We start from the raw sequence: 19,615 nt of genomic DNA, 5'->3' as shown, positions 1-19,615 counted from the left end.
GAATATCTGAAATGCAAGGATATATGTATGTATTTCTATGCAGAATGCCCGTACAAGCGATGGGTTATGGATTTGATTTGTAGTTCATTTTGTTCCAATGATGAAGCCTCAAATTGAATTTTCCAAAACAATTCGAAATCTAGAATTTGACGTAGATACATATGTACTTCATCAATATTCTTTCAATCAATCTGTTGCATGGAAATTTATATTAAAACCCATGGCGATTGAGGCAGGAATTTGCATTTAAAGGTAATATCATCTAAATGTCCACCTTCTAGTTTTCAGCAATCTTCTAAACGAGGACGAGCATTTTCGGAAACTCTTCGCAAAGAGTTCGTGAGATTGCTGACATTCATTCTCTGATCTTTACTTTCCATTGAACCAGCGTCCTTAGCTTCTGACTGTACTCATCTTCCTCAGCCATCCCCCATCCTCAGGGGTAGTCAGCGACCTTTAACAGGTCACTTAAGATACGGGGTGTGACGTCCCCGAGGTGCCCGAATATTCCTGCGTCCTAGGTATTAGCCTCAAGAAACCTTCTCGGTGAAGAGCGAACCGCGAATGACCGGTATACGTTGGGATACACTGGGAGTCTCCGGAGCCTTCGACAATTTTCTGTCGACTTCGACGGGGTAATGTGAGCGCAGCTCTGGCAAGGTGGTAGTTGTGACGTTTATCAGGAGCCGGGACCCTGGTCGGGTAGTGTGCATTGAACTGGTGCTAGTAGACCGCGTTGTCCCGAGCGAGCGCTGATTCGTCCGTGAATTCCGGGATCAGCTAAGCGATGCGCTGGTTAGTTTTCCATGGAGAATATACATAAATTTATAAAAAAAAATCGACGAAACAACAGGGAAGGAGGAAAAGCTGAGTGCGTTTGGGCGCAGCATCAAAATGCATCGTTCACCGCAGTGATCAGCGAAAGAGGCAGCGAGAGCTGACATACCCGGTGTGACACCGGGGCGGCCAAATAAAGAGGAACCCTTATCAAGTGGCGCGACTGGCCGTGCAAAGATGACAACTCCAACACCTTGTACTGAAGGAAAGCTCAGTCAGAATCGATAGTCCTGAGCAGATGGATTCAGACGCAAACCGAGTGCAAGTGCAGTTGACCGTCCTAGCTAGAACCGAAGAGAAAAGGCTCATCAGGAAATGCGCAGCAGTGGTAAAACGTATGCGGTCGACAACGTTCCTCCAATGGAACGTCAGCAAAGGCGTCAAAAACGGGCTGATTGAACTGTAGGAACTATTGGACCGCATCTCCTTCTATAGGCAAATGTGGATAGCAGCAGCGACAATTGGAGAGCAGAAATAGCCGCACTGCCCGCTGAGAACGCTGCTTGCGTTAAAAGTACCGCAGATAGCCCACCGCAAAGCGAAGCGGAAAGAGGATGACGTTCCTGAAGGAGACTTTATAGAAGTAGTTTCCAGGGCCCAAAAAAGAAGGCCAGAGACACGTCTGTCCAAAGGCAAGGAGGCTGCTACCAAAAGCCAGGAGCAGAAAAGTCGAGAAAACGAAGAAGGACTAAACCGTCAGCTCTGGCCATTAAGCCGACGGAAGGCAAGACATTTGCGAAAGTCCTTAGTGAAATCCGCTACAAGAAGAAACCCGAAGACAACGGAGCAGAGGTGTTTTCCATACTGAAAACGAGGAGTGGCGGAGTCGTCGTTCGTCGAACTGGGCCTAAGGACGACAAACAAGAGTACGTTCTGCGAAGCGGTCAAGGAGCTATTGGGGACGAAGGCTCTTGTTTCCAACCTAGAGCCCATGTGCTCTCTAGAAATCCGGGATTTTGACTGCCTCACAGAAAAGGTCGAAGTGGAGGAGGCGATAAAGCGTGAATGTCCAGACGTAACCAATGCCCGGGTAGGTATCACCTCTGTAAATGCTCGAGGCAAAAAGGTCTCCATGGTGGAAGTCACCGAGCAATATGCGAGGAAACTCCTTAGCAGCGGGAGAATCAAAATTGGATGGGTAGTATGCAGGGTGCGAATGCGGATAGTCCCCACCAAGTGCTAAAGGTGTCTAGACTATATACACACGTCAGCAGCTTGCAAGGGACTGGACAGGAGGGCAGCATGCCGGAGATGCGGCCAAGTGGGTAATCAAGCGAAGATCTGCAATGCAATCGAGAGCTGTGTTCTCCGCAAGGATCATGGCGCCTCTGGTGAGAGCGTCGCACACACGGCGGGCTCCGAACGGTGTCCAATCTTCAGGGCGGGATTGGAAATGGCTAGAGTGTCAATGGCATGCTCCGCATTTTACAAATTAACATGCACCGGAGTGCAACCGCTCACCAGTTGCTAGCACAGTTCGCTGCGGAAATAAATGCTGATCTAGTGCTAATGAGCGAGCAACACCTAATCAAGGACCCATCCGCATGGCATCTCGACTTATCGGACACCGCTGCCATCTGAGTTCGGGACAACGTTCGACTTCGTGTTCTTGCCCAAGGCCAGGGGAACGGGTTTGTCTGGATCCGGTGGTTAGGCAAAACGTTTTTTAACGTTTACCTGACGCGGAATGAGACGATTCCGGACTTTCGGCGGCGGTTTGATGCTCTAGAGGACGCCATTTCGAGCACAGAGGGACGAATCCTGGCGGGCGGTGATTTTAATGCCAAGGCCCTTGAATGGGGCATGCCTCAGTCAGACTCCAGAAGGAAACGGATTCTGGACATTACGGCGAGAACCGGGCTCGTAGTTTTAAACACCAGGTCCACGCCAACGTTTCGACGCTCAGGCTGTGAAGGAAGCATTCCTGACATCACTTTTGCATCGGAATCTCTGGCATCATCGGTGGACTGGTGGCGAGCCCTAGAAGACTTCTCCGCAAGTGATCACCAGTACATGGCATTCGAGGTGGTTGACGCTACTTGCCGGCGAGCACCAACGCGACGCTCCCCCTGCCTGTGGAATATCGCGAGGGTGAACATCGGGAAGTTCCTGGAAGTTCTTGGAGCAGGCAGAGCCGTCCTGGAGGGCACTCCGGGAGGTGGTATTGTCGCAGCTGGCATCGTCGTAAATTCAGTGATGAACCTGATGACGACAGCGTGTAAGGCTTTCATGCCGAAGAGGGGCTCCAAGCGCAAAAAGCGGCAGAAATTGCCGACTTACCGAGGGAGTGTCACAAGCTCCGCCGTTTGGCACAATGTTTGCACGCCAACGAGGAGCCATGTGCCATAAAAGTATAGATCAGCAAAAAGGAGACTCAGCGTCGCCATTAACAAAAGCAAAGCTCGCGGCTGGCAGAACCTTCTCAACTAGGTGAATGAGGACCCGTGGGGCTTGGCTATAAGCTTGTCACCCGGCAAATCGGCGATTTGCGGGGGCCCTGCATACTAAATACTGACCAGATGGACCGCATTGTGCGAGCATTGTTAACCAAACATCCTGGACGGATTGATGTAAATAACGTGGAAAGCGTCGAGGATTGCCCACTTTTCACAATGAGAGAGCTCGAAGAAACGGCTGTCACTATGAGAAACAAGGAGGCGTCAGGTTCTGATCGCTTCCCGGTGGAAGTTTACAAACTGGTGTTCCGCCAACGGCCAGAATTGCCGCTTGAGGCGTTCAACGCTTGCTTGAAGGAGGGCATTTTTCCTTGTCGTTGGAAAGTGGCCACACTCACTCTGCTCATCAAGGGTAAAGGAGGCACGGAGCTCCCGTCTGCATACCGACCGCTGTGTATGCTTGACGTGGCCGAGAAAATGCTCGAGAATTTCATCAGGAGTAGGCTCACTGAAGCGGCCCGCGCTGCCGGCGACTTATCCCAAAGGCAGTTCGGATTCAGACCAGGGAGATCCACAGTGAATGTTATTATGAAAGTCATAGATGCGGTTCATCGAGCCGAGGCACACAGCCACCGATTTCGAGGGATAGTGCTCCTCATAACGCGTGATGTCAGAAATGCCTTCAATTCCGTAAGATGGACAGATATGCTAGGCACATTAGAAAACTCATTTCACGTGTCAAGCTATCTCTTGCGGATATTCTGAATGACCGCTCCCTGCTCTATGAGACGCTAGAGGGCCAAAGGAGGATGGAAATCACATAAGGAATAGCACAGAGATCTATCCTAGGGCCGGACCTCTGAAACGCTTCCTGTGATAGTCTGCTGAGGCTCGATATGTCCGAAGAGTCGCGCCTGGTCGGTTATGCAGACGGCGTTGCAACACTTGTTGCCGGACGCACTGTTGAATAGGCGCAAAGCAGACTTGGCATATTGATGCGACGGGTAAGCGGACTGCTCACGATTTCAGCCTTGCGCTGGAAAAATAGAAGTAGTCGCCTTGACCAGAATGAGAATCCCGACCCTGCGTCCAATATCGATCGTCAAGTTGAGTATAAAGTCAAAATCAAGATGAGCTTCTTCAAGCAAATCAAAGCAGCAGCGGACAGGGCTGTAGCTGGCTGAGGTCGCGGCCTTGAGTCGGCTAATGGCGAATGTTGGGGGCCCTATATCTACTAGGAGAAGTCTCCTTATAAGAGCAACGCAGTCGGTTCTGCTCTATGGTGCGGAAGTACGGGATGATGCCCTTGACGAGGAGGTGCATCGTAAGCGCCTTGCTCCAATGCAGGGGCGGGGAGTTTTGCGAGTAGCGTCTGCTTATCGCGCCGTCTCTGAACCGGCTGTGATGGTGATCGCGGGAATGATCCCCGTTGCCCTTCTTGCCAAGGAGCGCAAAGTTATCTACCGCCGTAAGAGCGACAACTTTACCCGACAAGTTACCCGTGAAGAACGTCAACACACCCTTACTAAGTGGCAACTTTCTTGCAAAATGTAAAAAATGCACTGAACAATTAACTATTGAAAATGCGCCCGAAATGACAACCTCACAATAAAATCTTCCGATTTCGATCCACCCCAGTCCAAAATCCTTCTCTTAAATTTGTCGCAGAAAGAATAGAACTGTCAACTCGCTTGCAACTCGTCCGATATCTCAACCAAAAATAATCTCCTCTACCCATCAGCTGCCTCTCGATCAGCCGGTCCCGCTAAAGTTGGCCTTGAACTTCTCGAGTTCATGTTGCCAGCAACATTCCCAGTAGCGTTAAAGGATGCGGCAGATCATTCCCTCTGTCAGGATCAATTCGCCCGAATGCATGCAATAATGTGGAATATGCGGTGAAATTTGGGGTAATTGCAAACTATTTGCATTATTTGATCAAATTAATCCCGAAAAGGCGATAAAAATCCCGATCCCGTCACGAAGCCGCAGCTACTGCAGACTCCTGTTTGGCCGTGTGAAGCTGGTTTCCGCTGCTGAAGGTGAGGTAGTTGTTTCCACGATACTTGAAGGGAGTGGGACATAGACCTTATCAGCTATGCCAGCTGCAGTTTGTAGTGGCTGAGCATCCATTGTCGCTCGAATCGATTGAAGAGCAGATTATAGGCGTCTTTGCCATAGATAGATGTTCCTTATCTTTCCTTTATTTCTTTTTCCTTAAGCAAGCCGACATGTAGGAAAGGTCAAATGTCTAGTCAGAAATTAGCATAATATACAATCAAACTGTCTGAAAACTTCCTCAACCCCATAACAAACAGATAAAGTTTTAAAACCGATTTCCGCAAGGATTCATAGATGAAATTCGGATCAATCTCTTCGACCCTTTAAATGTGATGAAAGGATTCCGCATCAAATAATAATCCTGAGAGTAAGATGGAGAACGATTGCAAAGTTAAAAAGTTTTTATTTTCCACTCTAAACTTGAGATTGAATTTTAATCTAAATCAACACAGAAAAAGGATCCTCTCAAATAAAGCCAACTTCAGCCTTTCAAGGTTTTTAAAAAAATCAAATATTTGCCCAAAGCATTCAGGACACCAGATTTATTCGCCTCCGAGCAAGTTCTATTGCTCATTCATATTTCAAAAGCTAATAAATCACCACTCGAACATTAATCTGCCCCGAGTCGCAGCGAAAGCACTATCTGACCACTCTCAGGATACGTTCCATGACTATTAATTTGTAGCGTATTGTTCGGAAGGATGATTTATAACTAAGTGTGCTGTGTACAGACCAGACATTTGATGGCAGGAGGAACAAAGGCCACAAGCATTCAGCTATAAATTTGAAGGAACACGCATTTCTCTCAGATTTCTGCACAAAATCTGCTCAGCTTGCTTTGAGCCCTAAAAAAAGTCCTTAAAAGATATAACTCCCCCAAAATAGTCCAGAAAACACACCGTTCTGCAAACTTTTCTTGGTCTCTTTAATCAACAAGTATGAGTTTCGATTCGCTTCCTTCTAGGCAGGATCCCGTCCCTCTTTAATTGGCAACTTGGCTCCCAATTTTTTCAGCCCGGCAACCATATACATATGTATGTTACCAGAAGCCTGACACAATAGTAACCTGACACCATCCTGTCTTTTCCTATTTTTTTGTCTATTTGCCTTCATTTCCTTCGCATACAACAGCCAAGAAAAAACGGAGGAAGGAAAGACAGCATAAAGGATTCCCAAAAGGGTGCTCTGATATTGTGGTCCTGTTCAGCAAACCTAGCACAATGTATTCTAGATGGACGATGGGCCGGGTTGTAGCTTGGCTTTGTCCTTGATGACTGAAAGGAGCAGGTTTTCTTTTGGTTTGGAATGTTTATTGGAAGAATATTTTCCTTTTTTCTTTGACAGGTTCCATAATGTCGAATAAATTTTTTATTTAATTGTTTTTTTCTGTTTTGTGCGTAGGGACAATCGGAAAATCTTTCGGCATTTTTGTATGAGGAGCATCCACCTCCTTTCACCAACTCGTGTGGAAAACGCAGTCACGTGTAAACTTCAACTATCAACAGATTCAATCAGAATCCTTACTACTGAAATCAATCACTATTCCGTTGAGCGACACCTTCCAACTTCCTTTAAGAGTTACATCACCCATAACTCCCATAACCTTCCAAGGACACGCTCAATTGGTTTGAATTAAATCGATTTCCGGTTTGCTTCCAACTAGTCCTACAAACATTATGCCCTTCTAGCTTGCCCTTGCTCCAATCTTAAGAAAAAGGCGAACCCTTCTCGTCTATCACAAAAATGAGTCCCTTAGCAACGATACGCGTATCAAACAGGCACCACTCGCCTCCTTCATTGCGCTTCGTCCATCGTCCACAGGATACCATATTTACTGCCAGCTATGTTTAAGGGTTCCTTATTAAAACATTGATTCTGTTTGGTTTCTGTCTTTTATTGTGCTTTTCGGGCCCATCGCCCAACCCTTCAGCACATTTACACCCACGACATTAAGCAAACATGATAGGACTGTTCGGATTTTTCAGTGGAAATTGGTTTACTGGCAACCATATCCTGACACTGAATCTACATTTAGTCGGGAAAATTGGGTGAATAAATACATGCGAATTGTCTGATATGCCCATTTTGTAAGTGGTTGTGTCATGAAAAAGGGTTTTTTTTCACACGAAAGGAGAAAGCTTGTAAAAGATGTGACACCTGTTTCGAATATGGCTTTTATGTGGAATTAGGTCAAATCCTTTCGAATATAGGCAGACTCTACGATAATCCTTGAAGGATTTCGGGTCTGCGATTTCTTCTTGGCTTGTTAGTGATAAATTTATTTGATTGAGAGTAGAATGACATTGTCTTAGACGTAGCGTGTCTGGATACGTCCCGCATGCCTTCAGTAAAGGTGAAAGATGACATTAGGCATTTGACGCTCTTTTCTATTCATTGTGATTTAAAAAAGGACCGAATAATAAGGGATGGAAATTAAAATGATAGCCCCAAATGGTATACCTTCGTTGGCTGGCAGACATCAGATAGATTTGGACAAATGGGGGGATGGTGTGAAGACCAAGTTTGACTGTTGACATTCTCGGTGTCCAGATGGTGAGGTTCTTCTCGGAACTTCCAAAAATACATCCTCGATGACCATAGTCTATAAATGGCATTGGTAACAAAACGATGAAAATATCATACCATCCCCCTTAGTAGTAATTCTAACAACTTGGAGGTGGAAATCTTACAAAAGCTCTGCCGCGCCAGGTTGCAGCAGCGTGTGGGATTCTCACCCACTAAAACCACCCCCACTTTCTCCTTCTTTCTTCCCGCGGAACCGCCGCAAAGCTTTACTTCGCGAGGTGGACTACGTTTTAAGCGACCAAGCCTTCCGTTCTTCGCGTCCTCCTTGCGCGCTCCACTTTTCCAAGTTCCTCTTGTATTTTTTCGTTGCGGAATTCACCGTACACCAGCTTCCCTCCCACTTCAACATTTCCCCAATGATGTTCTGCGGGCTTAGGTTGGTTTTCAGGGAGTCTTCCAAACTCCTCCTCTCTGCGAAAATTCGTGGACAGTGGAACATAACATGCTTCGGGTCCTCAGGTGTGCAACCGCATTCAGGATAACAGGGAAAATAATCCAGCCTGAATTGGCGCATATACTTCCTGCAACCTGTAACCATGTCCTGACAAGAATTGCGTCAGATGGTAGTTAATCTCGCCGTGTCGTCGCTGGATCCACTCCTCTATATGGGGAATCAAAGTAAGGGTCCAGCGACCCTCTGCGAGTCGTCCCACCGTTGCTTTCACTTCTCCAGTGATTCTCGCCTTGCCACCTTTCGGTATTCTGCATCTTTTTCAGGAGGATTCATTTTCCTTTTCTAGTACAGGCAGCGTGTTCCACTTGCCAGAATGTCTATCGGCATCATTCCCGCAATAAAACATGCTGCCTCGCCTGATATTGTTCTGAAGGCGCTGCACATCCTTAGCGCCACTAAGCGGTAAGCCATATTTACCCTCCTCCGATTACTCTCACACGCTAGTGCTTCCTCCCAAAATAGTGCCGCGTATAATAGTGCGGAGCGAACCACTCCGGCCACAAGTAATCTGCGACTGTATCTTGGGCCTCCAATGTTAGGCATCATCCATGCTAATGATACGCTGGTATTTGCTGCTTTCTCACAGTCATAGTCCAGGTATCCCTTGAAATTGATTTAAGCGTCAATCATCACCCCTAGGTATTTGATAACCGGTTTCGAAGTGGAGATGTGACCACCAACACGAATATTAACCGTATTCCACAGGAGAGGACCCAACACTGAATCCTGTGGTACTCCTGCGATGACGGTGTACTGCTTGGATCCCTCATCCGTGTCGTGTCGTCCTCTCCGAAAGGAAACTGTCGAGGAGCTTAGTCAAATAACTAGGGACACCCGTGTTAGCCAGTGAGCTTTTTATCCACTCCCAGCTGGCGGAATTGAACGCATTTTTGATGTCCAACGGCACAGCATTTTTTAAACGACATCGTGTCTCGAGCCAAAACAAAGTCTACGGCGTCGATCGTTGAGTGGGCTGGTCCATCCTTATATTCAATGATAGGGAGCAGTCTATTGTAGATGACCCTTTCGAGCATCTTTCCTGCCGTGTCGATGAGGCAAATCGCTCGGTATGATGATGGGTGTTCTGGGTGATTATTCGGCTTCGGGAGCAAAACTAGTTTTTGCCTTTTCCACCGGTCGGGGAAAACTCCTTCTACAATATATGTTTCAAAGACGCTGATAAACCAGTCGAGTCTGGTCTCAGCGAGTTTAAGAGCTCCATTGGAAACAGCATCCAGACCGGGTACTTTGTTATCACAATTCTCTGGCAAATTTTCGCAAGTACGTCCTCAGTTACCACAGGTATGGTGTAGACGTCCAGTGCTTGCTTATGTTTTTTGCGCTCCCCTTTATCCGGGGGCAAAAACGCATCAACCTCAATTCTTTACTGCATTCAAGGCTTTCCTAAACACTGGGCATCTGCTGCTGCCTGCAACGTGCCGACAGTCAACGCCCTTTTTCTCCTTGCAAAGCATACATTCAGGCTCAGCCTTGCATTCCCTGAACTTATGACCTTCTCCCCCACATTTTCTGCAACTTTTCGACCTGTAACGGTCACCGGTACATTTCGCCGCTATGCGGCCAAATTCCAGAGATCTAAAGCAGCGCTTGTGGGACACCTGCTCCCTGAGTCGACAAACGACCCAACCTATTTTTACTTTACCAACCGCCAGCAGTTTGAACGCTGTTTCAGCTGGTAAACTTATGTTTGCCGTTTGCGTGCCTCCGTATGCCTTCCTCAGTCCCCTGATTGCGGAATCTTGCAAGCCAAATGATTCCATCAATGTATAACAATCTCTTGCTTTCTGGCCCGTACTTGTGCTTCTTCTCCTAAAGACTTCTCCACCTTGCTGAGGAAATTTTCTACCGTTTTGCCCGGAGACTTCTTCAGCTCCAGCATCAAATCTCCTTTTTGGGAGCCTCCAATTCGGCTGACGTTTTCTCCAAGGTCTATCTGCTCAGGATCGGATTTGACCTTCTTGAGGATATCGGCATAAGTCATATCATTTTTTTTAGGAAATGATAATTAATTTGGGCCGTGATATTCATTTCTGTATCGCCTTTTTCTTTCCGCCAACCTTGGTCCATGCTTCCTTGGTTCTTTTCTGAAGCTTGGTCGATTGGAGCCGGCGCTGCAGTTTCCACGATTTTGGTAACTTTGTTTGCCTTCCCCTTTGCGGGTGAGATGCCTTGTTACCTTTTCGAGTCCTGTGAAGAACCGTTCGCGCCCTCTCTACTCCTCTTTTCAAGCTTACCGCCCTTTAGATTTTGAGGAGGTGTCACTTATGTTGCCTGGGTGACGCTTGATTTCTTCGAGGAATTTTTTTCGTCCTTGGCACAATTGTACAGTTCACGAATGGTGCGGACCATGTTTTTGATGGCCTGGTGCACATTTGGTTTGTCCTTTATTAATTCAGACAACTCTACTATTTTACCTCCGAGTAGCTCCACTGCTTGGTTTTCCCACTGGGCACTTACGTATTTATTAGCCTTCCGGGGGCTTCCCTGATTTCCTTCCTTCATCGACGTGGATTTCGGAGGAGATCGAAAGAGCGTCGAGCGTCTCCTAAATGGGTCAAACACTAAGTCCTGCGGCATGTTCCGATCAGTTGTAGCCACCCCACTATAGGCTAATGAATAAACAGTTTGTGGAGCATCTTTCCTTGTATTTTGAACAGGCGTTCTCGAGAGTGATGTACTCCTTTTAAATGCCTCCTTCTCCAGGCTACTTGTAGTATTCGATGCAACGGTGGCCAAGTAATCCACCACCGAGGCACTGCAGTCGAGGGATATCGACGGCCGGTAGCCTGCTTGCCCACTCCCAAAAGCTGCCGGTACTGGGGTTGCGAGTCCCTGCACCGTAACTAACTCCCTTCTTCTTCCATATTGGCTTCTTATTCTGGGTGTCCTTCCCATAACAATTTTTGCCCACGGGTGGGTGTTGTTCTCCCACCTACCCGACAAGCGCATAAAGATGCTCATGCACGCACACCTCCAAATGCGTACATGTACATATTCCTACGCATCCGCCGAGCATTCCCTTATCCGCACGAAAGGACGCGCCTGATGGGAGATCTGGCTACTCCTCACAGGACTGTCTGTCTGTCTGTTCGTCCGTCGCACGCATTTTTCTCGGAGACTGTAACAGCGATTGACACCAAATTTTCTGGAAAGGTGGAAACTGTGAACGCGCACGCATACAGTGAGTTACATCCTTTCACGCCGAATTTAAGGGGAGGTTCCCACACACACAAAAGGGAGTGTACATTTTTTTTACCAAATATAGTCATGTGGGGTATCAAATCAAAGGTCTTGGTTAGTACTTTCGAAAGCCGGTGTTAGTTTTGACATTTTTTAGAAAGGCGAGGAGTCCGGGGTGTCAAAAGCGATCATTTATTTAACGGGTCTATTCTCAGAAACTGGCCAACCGAAAATTCTGAAAAAAATCAAGAGGTGGCCAAACTCCGGAATATGTCCCATGCCTTCAAATAAAGTTAGTATCATTTTAACTAATTGGCTGCAAAACCTCCCTTAAGTTCATTTAATTTATGCGTATATTACTTTTTACGTACTCAATGTCTTTATAAAAACAATACACAAAACCTTTCATCCCTGAAGCGTCCAGCTTCTGGTTTCCCGACTTGTTCAGGTTTTATGTAAAACAAATCGGTGTTTGTCCGTCCATCTGGGATTCGAGCATTTGCGGGATGATCGTCTCCACTTGTAAGGGCCTTGTCAAGAGAAGTTGAAATTGTTCCCTTTTATTTGCAAATCTCGGACATACGAAGAGTATGTGTTCCGAGTCCTTGTATTCGTTTACACACTCAGGACAGAAGGGTGAATCGTCATATTCAAAACGATCCACCATGCCCAGTTAGAATCTGGGTCAAGTGATAGTGGACACCTCCATGACTGTGCATAATGCAAAGCTGGATATTTGGAATCAGCCTGTGCGTCCACCTTCCCTTCTGAGAGTTATCCCAACGTCCCTGCCACACCCTGATTGTGCATGCTCTCTCTTCTCGTCGTCGATCTTCGGCATCATGGCCACTGCGTATCTGACGTTGTTCACAATGCGCTAACGACGCACTCAAACGATATACTTGTCCAAACTGGTGCTGCATACATTAAAATAGATGAAGACACTCTGACTAACAACAGCCTCCTTGCTGGTTTTAGTCCTCCAATATTGGGTATCATGCCAGTTAACCCAACTACAGCTTTCGTTGCTTTCTCGTCCGGGTAGCTCAAGTGTTCCTTGAAAGTCAATCTCATCGATCAATCCAGCATAACACGGAGGTATTTGATGAAAGGCGTGGACTCTATCACATGCTGTCCCACACGAAACCGTAGAATTTCTTTTAGTTTACGGCTGCTGACCAGTACAGCATTCAAAGCCACTTTCGGTATTCCGTCCAAACCGGGTACTTTTTTAATCCCCATCTTGTCGCAGACAATGGTAAATTCATCCTCTATTATACTAGGGATATCCTTTGAGGGATACTCTCTTTCGGTAGCTTGTTTTGCTGAGGAAAAAGAGTGGTCACTAAACTGGGGACTTGGTCTGTGGCTCTCTGTTTGCTTTCAACTTAGCCATTACTTCTCTATAGGCTCCTCCCCAAGGGTTGATGTCGGCTACTTCGAAAAGTTCTTAGAAGGAATTCCGTTTACTTTCACCGATCGCCTACCGCAGCTTTCTCTGACTAGTTTTGAAATTCGCATTTCTCTACCTCTAGACATTATTTCTGGTGCTGGGTATAGAGGCATCACAGGCTGTGACCACATTTCTGACAATTTGCTAAAATTTTTCTCTCGCTGTAGCTGTTGCTGTTAAACTATCCTTAAATATCTCAGCGAATATTTCCGCGTTAAACATCTTTGAACTCTGCTGCTTCCTCCGGCATAACTTTATGTCTATCGAACACTAAATCGCCAGGAAATGACCCTTATCAATTCATTGTTTACGAAGGTGATATCTATCACTGAACTAGTGAAGAAAAGGCTTGCAGCAATACCAGCCCCTTCTTATTAGAAACCTTGATTACCAACTCAGTAGACCATGCGTTGAAGTCTCCCTCGATGACAATGGAGGTTCGCTTGGAATGTTTTGCTCTGTGTGGTTCGCTAATAATCGCCACATCCACATCGAGCCCTTAGACTGACTGGCTCAACAGATCGTGTGCGGCCTCACAACGGTCGAGACTTATCTGAATAAATCTCATTTCCTCCTTGCTTTTGCTTCCCTCCTAGACAACGGGCATTTTCCGCTTTCTGCGACGTGAGCCTTATCATTATAACCTGCATTTTCACACAACATGCATTCAGGGTCTTTCTCACAATTTCGTGCCAGGTATCCTTTTTCGTCAAATCGCCTGCACCGCTCAGACCTATCCTGCTTGCTTCAGCAAGATCTGGCTATGTGGCCGTACTGCAGACGTTTAAAACACATAGCAGGAGATATTTTCACTCGAATCCTACAGACGATCTCGAATTTGTCTGCTTTCAGCAACGTGTCTGCCCAAATAGCTGGCAACCTGATGATTGCCGTTTAGGTGCCACCGTATGCTTTCCGGAAATTCTTTACCGTCTGGAATCTGAAATCCCCGCACCAGTTCTGGCCAAATATCCGCCTTCGTCATAATTTCGTCAAGGTCCCTGCACTCCACAGTTATCGCGTGGGTTAACTGGCTCTCTGTAACTTCCTCACCTAAGCATCTACCAACCAAGTTTTGTTAGTTCAGGGTCCTTTCGTCCTGCATCTTTCGAAGCTCCAAGAGTAGTTCTCACTTCTGCGTTTTTCTAATCCGTGTGATATTGTCTCTCAAGCCGCTTAGCATCGGATCTCCCTTGTCCTTCCGCAGAATCTCAACGTAAGAGAGGTCATCTCTGCTTTCAATAACGGTTGCATCCGGACGGAGCTTCCTTGTTTTTACTTGCTTCCTTGGCTTCGCAGTTGTCTAAAAATTTTCTCCCATTTTCTGGGATTTCATTTGTAGAGCCGATTTGAAATCCAAACGTTGCACTTCCTCCATTATTGGTTCTGTGGAACATCGGCTTTTCTTTGGTGTTGGAATCTTTACACCAGTATCCTCCGTTCTTTCTCTGCTCCTCTTTACGCCCTCTACAACATTCCACTTGGGACTTATTTTTGGTGGCTCCTTCCATTCTTTTGATAGCAATAGGTGCCTACTGCAATGAGGTCACCATAGGAGTTTGTAATAGTCCTGTATTCGCTGTGCATTGGTTCGCCAAACCTAATTCACCCATGGCGTTTTCGCAGGCGTCTATAAGGTTTCGAACAACCACCTTAATATAGCGATGGACATTATGCTCCGCCCGAAGAATACGAAGAGCGTTTTCAGGGCATTGCCTATTTCCTGCAGGCAATTTTCCACCTAGAGTACTTTTTCTAATCTAATTCTAATCGTCCATCCGCCTTCCCGGACCTGAGTGAAGAGCGTAGCATTTTACCACTTCGCTTAAAGTGATCCAAGTTCGTTACCTCCTCGTTATAATTTCCTGCAGCATCTACTTCGATAGTCCCATAGTCCTTCTATATTAATGGTATTTTGTTTTCTTCATCCATATTTTTGTTCGGATATTTGCCCCAAATTCAGGCGCAGGCTGGCGTTCGCGGACAACAGCCATGGCCGTTACCAGTTTTTCGTATCCCACTACTGTCCTCCATAGGAGGTCCTATTCATCCAGTCGTCCTTTCTCCTCTTTGAACTACCCACCTACCAAACAGTAGACAGTCGCCGAAAGTTACGTAGATTTTCAGTAATAGTTCCCCCTGCAGGTCTCCTGAGCTAGCTGGACTAACTCATGTATTTCCCCTAGTTCAGGGCGTGCTACCACCACTAAACCGCGGTTCACCTGTCTCAGGATTGTGACGAAGTGGCGTGTTGGATTCCGAAACCCGCAGGAAACGTTTACCTCAACCGACCAGTAACATCCCTGCCCGGGTCGCCGTATCGCCCATGCAGGGAGGAACATGGGCGTCCCATTGACACGCGCGGGTGGGAAGCCCGCTTAAAAGGTGATACAGAAGGTTACTGTACCAGTTTAGGTCAGTAACTGGTGCGTGGGTATGTACTCGGGATGCAGTTACTGCTGGTCGCAATAGTCAGGAACAGGTGTACCATCGGCTACAAAATCACTATCCCCGCAGCCCAATCTACCTTTAGCTGATCCTAGAACTAAGGAAGGGATCAACGGTCGCTCGAAGCGACGCCGTCTACTAATATCCATTCAATGTACACTATCTGACCAAGATCCCGGGGAGGCTAGCTCCTGATACACGCCACAACTATCACCTTAGCGAGTTAAGCTCACATTACTCCATCGACGTCGACAAAGAATTGTCAACGTCCCCAGGTAGCACCAGTGTGTCGGGACATGTATCGATTATTAGCGGTTTGGACTTCATCGTGGCAGGTATAAAGTCAGTTAAAGTGTCAGAACTACTTCCTAGGATGCTCCGTATCAAGAGCAACCCATGAAGGATCACTGACGACTTTTGAGGTGGTCGGTGTTGGGATTGGTCAGAGTTACCATCCGGATTGACTATGAGGGTATGCCGAGCCTAGCGGCATGGTCCCCTACGGGCCAGTGTCCCGTGCAGATTTCCGTAATCTTGAATCCATTTGCATGCGTCTGGCACAGGAGCTTCCGTGATAGGACTATGTTATAAGCGGGCCAAATTCTCCTTCACTTGGCACAGCTCGTAAGGCTTCGGCATCAAAGGCCCGCGACAGCCTCCGACAACCGCCAGCGGAACACCGACTGTATTCACCGAAGGACTGCCTAGACCAGAGCCTTGCCTGGCCAATTCGTCAGCCCGCTCATTCCCCTCTATGTTCCTATGCCCGGGAACCCAGAGGAGAGTGACCTTGAGCGTGCCACCCAGACGGTTCAGCGCGTCTCTGCACTGCTGCACCAGCCTGGAAGATGTCGTCACTGAATACAAGGCTTTGATGGCCGCTTGGCTGTCGGTTAGAATGACTATGTTCCGCTTGGGGCTCGAATCTCGCTCCAGCCATCGACAGACACTGGCGAGACCATACGGCTTAGATACACTGTGTGTATTCGAGAAAACCCCCGCACCGACTCCACAGACCATCTTTGATCCGTCCGTAAAGAATACTGTCATACTCTTGCAACACGCCGCCGGTCTTCCACTTTGCCCTGGTTGGCAAGTCCACAGCAAAGTTTCTCGTGAAGTTCAGCTTTTGTGTGGCATAGTCCGTAGGGAATGCCCAGATCTCTCGAGGTATTTCATCTAGGATGTTGCTGTGGTTGTAGGACTTCGCTGCCCAGCATCCGGACTCACGTAGTCTGACGGCACTGTACGTTGCAACATATATAATGTGGAGGTCTAGGGGGAGAAGATGCAGGAGTACATTGAGAGCATCTGCCGAGCAGGACTGCAGAGCCCCAACCCTATTAAGCGTCATTCTATTGTATTTTTTCTTCAAAGCCGGCCACCATACAATAGAGCCTTACGTTAGGATCAGACGCACTACAGCGGTGTACATCCAAAGAACCATCCTCGGCCGGTTCGGTTTATGCTGCGTCCGCATCTTCCGGCCCACAGGCACACCTTTCGCAACGCTCCTTTCATGATGTCGCTCATAATGGACGGAAACATCCCTGATACTAATATCACCAAGTCGTCGGCATATGCCACCACCTTCACCCCGCTGCTGTCCAATTTACGTAAAATGTTGTCCATTACTATTAACCAGAGCACCGGTGAGATTTCGCCACCCTGGGGCGTGCCTCTGTTCACAGCTCCGGTCAAGTGGTTGCCTCCCAGATCCGACTGGATTACCCTGGTACTTAGCATGGATATAATCCAATGCGTTAGATACGCCTCCAATCCAATACCGGTCAAGGCTTCCTTGATGGCGTTGATACTGACGTTGTTGAAAGCTTGTATTGCAGCGACCGCTCAACCGTGCCAATTACCTCGTGGAGGGCGATTTCAGTGGATTTTCCTTTGAGGTAGGCATGCTGGGACTTAGAGAAAGGCGTTCTCTCCGTAATCGTCCTTAAGTGAATGTCCAGGACGCGTTCTAGGGTCTCATGCACGAAAGAGGTCTGGCTGGTCGAAAGTCCTTCGCGGACTCATGACCGCGCCTGCCTGCTTTCGGTATGAAAATCCCTCGATGCAGCTCCGGTAAATCTCAACAAACCATGGCACAACCCTTTCTTGCTGCTTCTGTAGCATGACTGGCATTATGCCATCTGGGCCTGGAGATTTGTATGCGGAGAAGCTGTTTATAGCCCAGCCGATCCTATCCTCGGTAATTACCGATTTGATAGTCTCGCACAGCTTGAGTTGCCGCAAACCTTCCCAGCAAGGTTCTGACTCACAGTCCTCCTCGCTGGCGGGAAAGTGCGTTTGAACCAGCAGCTCCAAGGTTTCGCTAGAAGATTCTGTCCAGGAGCCTTCCGACTTTTTAAGGAAGGATGGGCTCTTATGTTCCTTGGATAGAATCTTACTGAGCATCGCGGATTCACTGCTGCTTTCGATGTTCTGACAATAGTCCAGCCAAGACCGCCTATTGGCGGTCATGATGGCCGACTTATACTTCTTCAGGCAGTCCTTGTATGGCTGCCAATATTTTTGCCTGTAGCAGATGTCGAAGATTTCTCTGGTCAGCTTCCTGAGGCTAGAGAGATCTTCATTACACCACGGTAACAAGGTCTTTTTGCTGTATTTAGAAGGGCACGGGACTTTAAAGACGGTATCGAATGCGTTTTCGATGTCAGTAGCTAATATTGAACCGCAGGAACCGGTTAAAAAAACTGACGTAGCGGCTCGACACTGTGAACACGAATTCAAGACACAAACCATCCCAACTGAAAATCAGAGGTCGCCGTGTAAACTCACCGCGGTGAATTCGCTCAGTGTCCATTTGACATTTCTCCCCGGCATTTCGGCCACTGAGAAAAGGCTTATTCCCCACAGACATTCCCACTCACGAAATATGGCGTCCGCTATTGACATAACATTACGTCGTTCTGGTCGCGGCTTCAAACTTGTGGAAACGTCCGGCGTTGAATCATTCCGTGCGTGAAGAATCGCGCAATCACCTCGAATCGTGTGAACATTGAATCAATTCCAATCGGAAACCGTGCGTTCCACCGCGAGTGCCGCCTCGATTCAACGAAACCCGTTCGACTGGGAAACGTGACACAAACCCCAGGAAGCAGAGCAACGGCGGAGCGCGGGGCGCCTTTGACCTTTTTTCACGCGCTAACAAAAAGTGCCACTTGTTCATTGCAGCGAGGAAAGGACACGCTGGTCGCGTGGAATCGTCTGGCAATTGTGTAAAATCGATTCGTGGAAAAGTAAACATTGTGCCCCGAGTGGAAGTGGAATAGTGCGTAGTTGTGGCAATTAGTGCAGTGATTTCAGGTCAAATTGGTGCAAGGCAGAGTGTCAACTCGTTTCTAGAGCAATTCGCATATCGTCTCGTCGCGCTCGTGCCGCCGCGCGGTTGCCTGCCTTCCCGCGACGAGTGGGGCCGCGCAATTCATGCAAAGCAGATTCCGCAGACAATGCGATGTCGTCGCCAGTCCGCGTGTTTAAAATTTATAATCTCTTTGTTTTCAATTGATCGGCCGTCGCGCTAATTGCAGCGAGCCGCGGCTGAGGAAGCGGGGAGCGGTTTTGAAACGGATTCGGAGCAACGGCACAGTCATCACCTGGCCGAAACCCGTGCAGATTGCTCCATCGCAGCATCCGAGCACCTCAACCTCCGCATTCTGTTCAGGTAAGCAAGCACCAAACCAACACCGAACATCTGCTCGCCAACCTCTGAGTGCAGAAAGATGCCAATTGTATGACTGGCGGACTGCAAGCGCGCTAGCATTAGTCAGTGCGCCTGGACTTGGGGAGTTGTGGGTCTCGACCTGGCAGGTAGGTCCGGGAGAAGATCAAACAAACCAGTCGCCTCACTGTGGACCTCGCAACTTCCCCTGGGGCTGTCCCAAGTCTTGTCGAGTTTTCTGCTCTTGTAGTTTTGGATCAATTTATATTGCGATCGCTTGAAGCTACCTTATTGCCAATTGTCCACTGAATCCGACCTGGGCGATGAGCTCAAACTGGTGTGATCACGGTTCCGCTCATCTCATTGCCATCTGAACATGGATCGCAAAAAAACCAAACAGAAAATGAGCCTAGGCTGCAGACACTGATTACTTTTACCAGGATTTGAAAGTGAGTGGGAAGGGCCCCAATTCAAGGTACAATTCGGAGGGACAGCTTCCTCGA

General features: G+C 47.7%; 1 protein-coding gene across 2 annotated transcripts in view; it reads left to right on the top strand.

Moving 5' to 3' along the window:
• The first annotated feature begins 18,299 nt into the window (after positions 1-18,299).
• Positions 18,300-19,615, top strand: part of LOC119653797 (DENN domain-containing protein Crag) — a 51,343-nt gene continuing 50,027 nt past the window's right edge. Inside the window, exon 1 of one of the 2 annotated variants that reach the window (XM_038058809.1) lies at positions 18,300-19,115. The gene's annotated coding sequence lies outside the window, so the exon portion shown is untranslated. The remainder of the gene's footprint in view (positions 19,116-19,615) is intronic. The other variant, XM_038058811.1, reaches the window with a different exon arrangement.

Source organism: Hermetia illucens, chromosome 4 (assembly GCF_905115235.1).
Source record: "Hermetia illucens chromosome 4, iHerIll2.2.curated.20191125, whole genome shotgun sequence".
NCBI classification, from domain to species: Eukaryota; Metazoa; Arthropoda; class Insecta; order Diptera; family Stratiomyidae; genus Hermetia; species Hermetia illucens.
The sequence above is the reverse complement of the archived record's forward strand: the minus strand, read 5'-3'. Positions and strand labels throughout refer to the sequence as shown.